The following is a 9,048-nucleotide window of genomic DNA, read 5'->3' as shown; positions in this document are numbered from 1 at the left end:
AAGGTGGGGAATTTTTTTCACTAAACATGCAACCATTCTCATTTATTCCTCACTAATGCTGTAATTCCCGAGTCCTTTGGAAATCCTTTGGTATACAGTTAGCCTGCATCAGTGCACGAGTGGATTCAACCAACCTAAGATCAAAATATTTAAAAAAAATTACATTTGTTGCTGATGTGTACTATGTAGTTAGGCCAATGATGACTGAGTATGCATTAAACCTTTCTTCTTGTCTTATTCCCTAAACAATACAGTATAACAACTATTCATATGGTATTAGTTATTATAAGTAATCTAGACATGATTTAAAGTATATGGGAGGATGTATGTAGGTTATGGCAAAATACTATGCCATTTTATATAAGGGACTTGAGCATCTTCAAGTTTTGGTATCCAAGGGGGTCTTGAAACCAGTCTCCCCATGGATACTGAGGGATGACTGTATATGATATTTCTCCCCAGCTTTTTCCATTGCTGATATACGATTCGATTTCCTTGGGTTTACTAAGTCACTTATCACTCTTCCATTTGCTTTTACCATCCAAATTTTGTTGTCACTTTTTTCATACTTGAGGGATTATTTCTTTAAAAAAATCCCAACTTTTTATTATCATCTTAGTGGGATTTCAGAAGGAAAAGAATGTCTACAAATTAATTTCCTATCTCTGAATAAATCTTTAGACATATGTTTTTAAACTAAGTCAAGAAAGAATCAAAATATGGTGCCTCTGACTCAGTTTCTCATTGTCAACAGAATAACAAAAAACTGCACAAGAATAAATTATTTTATTATCCATTTAAATCTAATTTTCAGTCATTACTATTTTCTTAGTTTCCCATTTCAGCCTACACATAGCAGAAAGCCTTGATGAGTGTCCAAGTTTTGTGTCAGAAGAACCACACAAGAATCAACCAAATTTTCCGACCTTAAGGCAGACTGTGATCAGTCTCAGGGGCACCATCTCTGTAGGCTAATTCAGAGAAAGTGAAATTTCTCTTTACATGGAAGTGTAGGATGGTTATACATTTGTTCAAACTATAACTTGGATGTTTATAATACAAATGTAGTTTATTTTATTTTATTTTAATATTTTATTTTATTTTGAAGCCTACAGCACCTGGTATTCCTAGGTGGTCTCCCATCCAAGTACTAACCAGGCCTGACCCTGCTTAGCTTGGGCGTGTTCAGGGTGGCATGGCCATAGGCTTATTTTATTTTGAAGCCTACAGCACCTGGTATTCCTAGGTGGTCTCCCATCCAAATACTAACCAGGCCTGACCCAGCTTAGCTTGGGCGTATTCAGGGTGGCATGGCTATAGGCAATTTATTTATTTTTGATGACCTGGACTTTCTGCATAGGGGAAGGAGCCAAACTTTATTCAGTTCCGTCTAGTTAACTTTGGAAATGTTTAGTTATTCCTCACAATATATTCTGTCTAGGCAGACTTCTCTAGCTCTAGCTTTTCCTCCCTCATCTCCAGAGTATCTGGTTAGTGGAGGGACTTACAGTGACTTCTCTGCTGATAGGGAGCCTTGGATTTCCTGAGGTCTCTCATGTGGAAATTCATGGTGAGGAGCTCTGGATCATTCTTTAGGTCTACATGATGCTTCCAAAAGGCGTCAAACCATCTCCTTTTGGCTGGCCAGGCCCTATCTTGCTTCTCAATGATTAATGAAATCTGGGTAGACCCTGAGTAATTTTTTAAAATAATTTTTTTTTATTTTTCACTTGCAGTTGGCATTTAATATTATAGTAATTTCAGGTATAAAACAGTGATTAGGCATTCATACAACGTACACAGTGATCACTCCAATAAATCAAGTACCCATCTGACATCATGCATAGTTATTACATTATTATTGACTACATTCTCTATGCTATATTTTACAGCCCCATGACTGTTTTGTAACTACCAATTTGTACTTCTTAATTCCTTTCCCTTTTTCACGTCCCCAACTCATCCCCTGCATGGTATCTATGTTCTCTGTATCTATGAGTTTGTTTCTGTTTTTATTTTTTAATTGTTATTTATTATGTTCTTTAGATTTCACATGTAAGTGAAATTATATGGAATTTGTCTTTCTCTGACTAACCTACTCCACTCAGCAAAATATCCTTTAGGTCCATCCACGTTGTTGCAGATGGCAAGATTTCATTTTTTCTTAAGGCTGATTAATGTTTCATTGTACATATGTACCACCTCTTCTTTATCCATTGATCCATTGAGGGCCACCCAGGTTACCTCCATATCTTGGCCACTGCAAAAAATGCTGCTATAAACATATGGATTCATATATCCCTTTGAAGTAGTGTTTTGGGTTTCTTTGGACAATTACCCAGAAGTGGGTTTCCTGGGTCCTTCTTTGTTTCTTGTTATAGCCTTTGTTTTAAAGTCTATTTTGTCTGGTATAAGTATTCCTACCCTGGCTCATTTTTTTTTTTTTTAATTTTCATGAGATATCTTTTTCCATCCCTTTACTTTCAGTTTGTGTGTGTCTTTTGATCTGAAGTGAGTCTCTTATAGGCAGCATATGTAAAAGTTTTATTTTATTATCCATTCAGCCACACTGTCTTTTGATTGGAGCATTTAATTCACTTATATTTAAAGTAATTGTTGATACATATGTACTTATTGCCATTTTATTATTCATATTTTTAATTCTTCTTATACTTCTTCAAGAAGTCCCTATAACATTTCTTTTTTAAAAATAATTAATTATTTATTTTTTTCTGGTGACATTGGTTAACGAAATCCAATAAGTTTCAGCTGTACACTTTAACAGTAAAGCACATGTGTATTTACATTTTGTGTTCACCTCTCATAGTCAGATTTCTTTCTGTCACCACATATTTGACCCCCTTTACCACATCTATCCCCCCCGCCACCTCCTCTACCCTCTGGTAACCACTAGTCTGTTGTCCATGTCCATGAGTCTCTGTTTGTTGGTCCTGTTCATTTGTTGCTTTTAGGTTTATATCCCACGTATAAGTGATATCACGTGATTTTCAACTTTTTCTGTCTAGATTATTTCGCTTAGCATTATTATCTCGAGGTCCATCCATATTGTTCCAAATGGAAGTATTTCATCTCTTCTTATGGCTGAGTAATATTCCATTGTATATATGTGCCACAGCTTCTTTAGCCAATCATCTGTCGTAGGACACTCCGGTTGTTTCCATGTCCTGGTCACTGTGAATAATGCTGCTATGAACATTGGTGTGCAAATATCTTTTCAGATATGAGTTTTCAAGTCTTTGGGTTAAATACCCAGTAGAGGGATTGTTGGATCATGTGGTAGATCATTTCTTAGGTTTTTTTTTTTAAGTTTTATTTATTTTTTTCATTTTTTTCTAAATGTATTTATTTTAATTAATTTCAAGTATACTGTACATTGGTTAGACATCTATATAGTTCATAAAACGATCCCCCCATTTCTCTCTTCCTCCCCTTAGCCTCCATCTAGCCAATGTATTAATGCTAATTGCATTCCTTACGCCATGCTCCCCATCCCTGTGACCATCCATCAGCTACTAATTTGTACTTGTTTAACCCTTCACCCCATTCTCCCAGTCCCCCAAACCCTCCTCCTCTTTGTCTGTCACCAAATAGTCCACTATATTTGTGAGTCTGCTTATGATTAATTTGTTCTTTTTATTCCTTAGATTCTGCAATAAGTGAAATCACGTAGTGTTCATCTTTCTCTGACTTAAATAACCTCTAGGTCCATCAAAGCAATATCTTTTTCCATCCCCTTCCTTTTAGTCTGTGTGTGTCTTTTAATCTGAAGTGAGTCTCTTTTAGGCAACAGGTAGGGGTCTTCTTTTCCTTTCCATTCATCCACCCCATCTTTTGGTTGGAGCACTTAATTCTTTTCCCTTTGAGGTTCTTATTGATAGGAATGTAGTTGTTACCATTATATATTTCTGTTTTTTGATACATATTTTTTCTTCTTAAAGAAGTCCCTCCAACATTTCCTGTAATACTGGCTTGGCAGTAATAAATTCCTTTAGCTTATTTTTGTCTGGAAAGCTCTTTATCTGTCCTTCAACTCTAAATGATAGCTTTGCTGGATAAATTATGCCTGGTTATAGATCCTGGGTCTTCCTCCTATCTAATATTTTTTGTCAAGCTCTTCTGCCCTGCATAGTTTCTTTTGAGAAATCAGCTGCCAGTCGTATGGGTGTTCCCTTGTAGGTAACTATCTGCTTTTTCTCTTGGTGCTTTTAAGATTCTCTCTTTGTATTTAACCTTTGACATTTTAATTATAATGTGTCTTGGTGTGAGCCTCTTTGGATCCCTGATTTTTGGATTCTCTGAGCTTCCTGGGGTTTTATGTCTATTTCCTTCATTGGGTTAGGGAAGTTTTCCATCATTATTTCTTCAAACAGCTGTTCAACTTCTTGATTTTCTTCAGTTATGCCGATCAGACAGATATTCGGACCTTTAATAGTGTCCCATGTGCTCCTTAAATTATTTTTATAACCTTGGCATCTTTTTTCTTGCCATTGTGATTGTGTGTGGCTTTCCCATCCTCTAGATAGGGCATTTGATCCTTTTCTTCATTCACTTTGTTTATTCCATTTAATATACTTGTTATCTCAGATAATATGTTCTTCATTTCAGACTGGTTCCCTTTTATAATTTCCATTTCCATTTTGATGTTTTTTATCTCTTTGTTGAAGCTCTCACTGAATTTATCTACACTTCTCAAAAGTTCATTGAGCATCTTTATAACCAGTGTTTTGAACTCCACATCTGTTAGATTGCTTGACTGCATAATATCTAGATCTCTGTTCTGTTCTCTCCTACGGCTTCTGCTTCTTTGTCTTCCCATTTTGGCTGCCTTTCAGTGTCTGTTTCTATGTACTAAGCAAAGCTCTGAAGTCTCGCAGTCTTATTAGTGTGAATTTGTGAAGTAGGTGTCCAGTGGCACAGTCCTGAGAGGGGTTCAGCTGCAGGCCAAGTTTAGCCCAAGGCTCTGCCTCTCTTGGGCCACCTGTCAAGATTCAGCAAGCAATCCACAGATGCTGTGCTTACAGTTACCTCGAAAGGCCACACCAGAAACTGAGGCCAACTGCCTCCAGTGTGAGTCTAGGTGCTGCTCAGCAAGGAGCACCTGACTTGCTGAGGATTTACCTGGATGTGGCTTGGGTGGGGCCGCGAGTTGGGGGAGGCGAAGTTTCAAGGAATCCTCTGGGCGGAGCGACCTCTGTTATTCAGTTTGATGACTTCTCGGCTCTGGCAGGGCTGTGTCTGTGCACTGGGAGGTGGGGAGGGCTCAATAGGAGATAATGTATATCGCCGGCACTTCTGTACCGAGTCTCACCTGGGCCCTCATTCCGACAATGCTTCCCTGTAAGTCCCTGGTGCCCTCTGAACTCAGCCGAATGGGCACTGGTGCTCAGAGAAAGTAGGTCCGTCACCATGAAAATCTGCTGGACAGGGCCCCTTTAAGAGACATCTGCAGCTGCTGCAGCTTGTGTCTCACTCAGCTTGCTGGAGACTGAGCTGCCTCAGGTCCTTGCCCCGTCCTACCTTCTGCGGTTGCAGGGCGATTTCTGGGTTTCTTCATAGTTATATGGCTTGCTCATCTAGATCTCAGTTGATTTTTCCTTGCTGCTGCTCCTTGTTTCTGTCACAACTTTGACTTGGTCACCAGAGGGATGAACAGTGCCTCTATCACCTACACCATTATTTTTGTCCTCCTCAATTCTTAGTTTTTTGAGAAACTTCCATACTGTTCTCCATAGAGGCTGTACCAATTTGCAGTCCCACTAGCAGTGTATGAGGGTTCCTTTTTCTCCACATCCTCTCTAACATTTGTTATTACTTGTCCTGTCGATTATAGCTATTCTAACAGGTGTGAGATGGTATCTCATTGTGGTTTTGATTTGCATTTCCCTAATAGCTAGCGATGTTGAGCATCTTTTCATATATTTGTTGGCCATTTGTATGTCCTCTAGGAAGAAGTATCTGTTCAGGTCCTCTGCCTATTTTTTGATTGGATCATTTGTTTTTTCTGTTGTTATTGAGTCATGTGAGTTCTTTGTATATTTTAAATAGTAGGCCCTTATCGGAGGCGTTGCTTGCAAATATAGTTTCCCACTGAGATGGTTGTCTCTTTCCCTGGTTGATGATTTCTTTTACTGAGCAGTAGCTTTTTAGTTTGATGTAGTCCCATTCATTTATTTTTGCTTTTACATCCCTTGCCTTTGAGGTCAAATTCATAAAGTCCTTTTTAAGTCCAAGGTCCTTGAGTTTCGTTCCTATGTTTTCTTTTATGTATTTTATTGTTTCAGGTCTTTTACTTAGGTCTTTAATCCATTTTGAGTTAATTTTGGTGTATGGTGATAGACAACAGTCTAGTTTCATTCTTTTGCAGGTGGCCTTCCAGTTTTCCCAGCACCATTTATTGAAGAAGCTTTCCTTTCTCCATTGTATGTTTTTGGCTTTTTTTGTCGAAAATTATTTGCCCATATAAATATGGGTTTACTTCTGGACTCTCGATTCTGTTCTACTGGTTCGTGTGTCTGTTTTGCTGCCAATTCCATGCCGTTTTGATTACTGTCACTTTGTAATATAATTTGAAGTCAGGCAGAGCGATGCCTCCAGCTTCGTTCTTTTTTCTCAAGATGTCTTTGGCAATTCGAAGTCTTTTGTGCTTCTATACAAATCTGAAGACTTTTTTTGTTCTATTTCTTTAAAAAATGCCAATGGGATTTTGATGGGGATTGCATTAAATCTGTATAATGCTTTAGGTAATATGGTCATTGGAACTATGTTGATTTTTCCAATCCAAGAACACGGAATATCTTTCTATTTCTTTGTATCTTCTTCGATTTCTTTTAATAGGGTCTTGCATTTTTCTTTATATAAGACCTTCACATGTTTTGTGAGATTTATTCCTGGGTATTTTACTTTTTTCGTTGCAATTGCAAAAGGAATTATTTTTTCCACTTCTTTTTCTGACACTTCATTATTAGGGTATAGGGAAGCTATGGATTTTTGAACGTTGATTTTGTATCCAGAGACTTTACAGTATTTGCTTATTGTTTCTAGTAATGTTCTTGTGGAGTCTTTAGGGTTTTCTATATAAAGAATCATGTCATCTGCAAATAGTGACAGTTTGACTGCTTCGTTTCCTATTTGGATGCCTTTTATATCTTTCTCTTGTCTGATTGCACTCGCTAGGCCCTCCAATGTTATATTGAATAAGAGTGGTGATAGTGGACAGCCTTGCCTTGTTCCTGATCTTAGAGGAAAGGTTTTTGGTTTTTCATCATTAAGTATAATGTTAGCTGAGGGTTTGTCATAGATGGCCTTTATTATGTTAAGTTACTTTCCTTCTATACCAATTTTGCTAAGTGATCATAAATGGATGGTGTCAAATGCTTTTTCTGCACCTATTGATATGATCATATGATTCTTATTTTTTAATTTGTTTATGTGGTATATCGCATTAATGTATTTGCTATGTTGAACCATTCCTGGGTCCTCGAGATGAAGCCTACTTGATCGTGGTGTATACGCTTTTTAATATGTTGCTGTATTTTGTTTGCTAGTATCTTATTTAGGATTTTTGCATCTGTGTTCATGAGAGATATTGGTCTGTAGTTTTCTTTTTTTGTGTTATCTTTACCAGGTTTGATATCAGAGTAATATTGGCTTCATAAAATGAGTTGGGAAGTACTGCCTCTTCTTCATTTTTTGGAAGGGTTTGAGGAGAATAGGTATTAAATCTTTTTGTTTTGTGAATTCACTGGTGAAGCCATCTGGTCCTAGACTTTTACTTTTTGGTAGGTTTTTGATGATAGTTTCAATTTCCATACTGCCAATTGGTCTATTTAGATATTCCAGATCTTCTTGATTCAGTCTAGGAAGGTTGTATTTTTTTAAGTACTGGTCCATATTTCTAGGTTATTATATTTGGTGTTATATACTTTTTTATAGTATTCTTGTATGAATCTTTGTATTTCTGTGGTGTCTGTCATAATTTCCCATCTTTCACTCCTAATTTTGTTTATTTGTGTTCTTTTCTTTTTCTTTAGTGAGTCTAGCCAGGGGTTTGTCAATTTTATTAACCTCAAAGAACCAGCTCTTCGTTGCATTTATTATTATTATTTTTTTTGTTTTCAAGTTCATTTATTTCTGCTCTAATTTTGATTATTTGTTTTCTTCTACTGACTTTAGGCTTCATTTGTTCTTCCTTTTCTAGTTTTTTTAAGATGAAGCATTGGGTAGTTTATTTGGGGTTGTTCTTATTTTTGGAAGTAGGCCTGTAATGATATAATCTTTCCTTTAATGACTGCTTTTGCCATGTCTCAAAAGTTTGAAATGTTGAACTATCATTATCATTTGTATCTATGTATCTCTTGATCTCTCTTTTTATTTCTTCCCTGATCCAGTTATTCTTCAGTAGCATGTTGTTTAATCTCCATAAATTTGTGGTTCTTTCTGATTTCTTTTTGCAGTCGATCTCTAGTTTCAGAGCATTATGATAAGAGAATATGGTTGGTATGATTTCAACTCTCTTATATTTCTTGATGCTATCTCTGTGTCCCAGTATTTGGTCAGTCCTTGAGAATGTTCTTCTAACATTTCTTGTAATACTCGTTTGGTGTTGATGAACTCCTATAGCTTTTTCTTTTTCTTTTTCTTTTTTATGTCTACAACACCTGGTCTTCCTAGGTGGTCTCCCATCCAAGTACTAACCAGACCCAAACCTGCTTAGCTTCTGAGATCAGACGGGATTGGGCTTGTTCAGGGTGGTATGGCTGTAGTATCTGCTAGCTTTTTCTTGTCTAGGAAGCTCTTTTTCTGTCCTTCAATTCTAAATGATAGCTTTCCTTGGTTGTAGGTCCTTGTTTTTCATCACTTTGAATATTTCTTGCCAATCCCTTCTAGCCTGCAAAGGTTCTGTTGAGAAATCAGGAGACAGTCATATGGGAGCTCCCTCATTGTTAACTGCTTTTCCTTTGCTGCTTTTAAGATTCTCTCTTCACCCTTAACTTTTGGCATTTTAATTATGATGTGCCTTGGTGTGGG

The 9,048-nt window shown here is 37.0% G+C and overlaps 2 pseudogenes; both read right to left on the bottom strand.

Moving 5' to 3' along the window:
• Positions 1 to 1,106: 1,106 nt before the first annotated feature.
• On the bottom strand, positions 1,107 to 1,207 carry LOC120590972 (uncharacterized; annotated as a pseudogene).
• Positions 1,208 to 8,666: 7,459 nt separating this feature from the next.
• On the bottom strand, positions 8,667 to 8,785 carry LOC120589989 (uncharacterized; annotated as a pseudogene).
• Positions 8,786 to 9,048: the final 263 nt, after the last annotated feature.

Source organism: Pteropus medius, unplaced genomic scaffold, assembly GCF_902729225.1.
Source record: "Pteropus medius unplaced genomic scaffold, Ma_sr-lr_union100, whole genome shotgun sequence".
Lineage (NCBI taxonomy): Eukaryota > Metazoa > Chordata > Mammalia > Chiroptera > Pteropodidae > Pteropus > Pteropus medius.
This window is presented reverse-complemented; position numbering and strand designations above follow the sequence as displayed.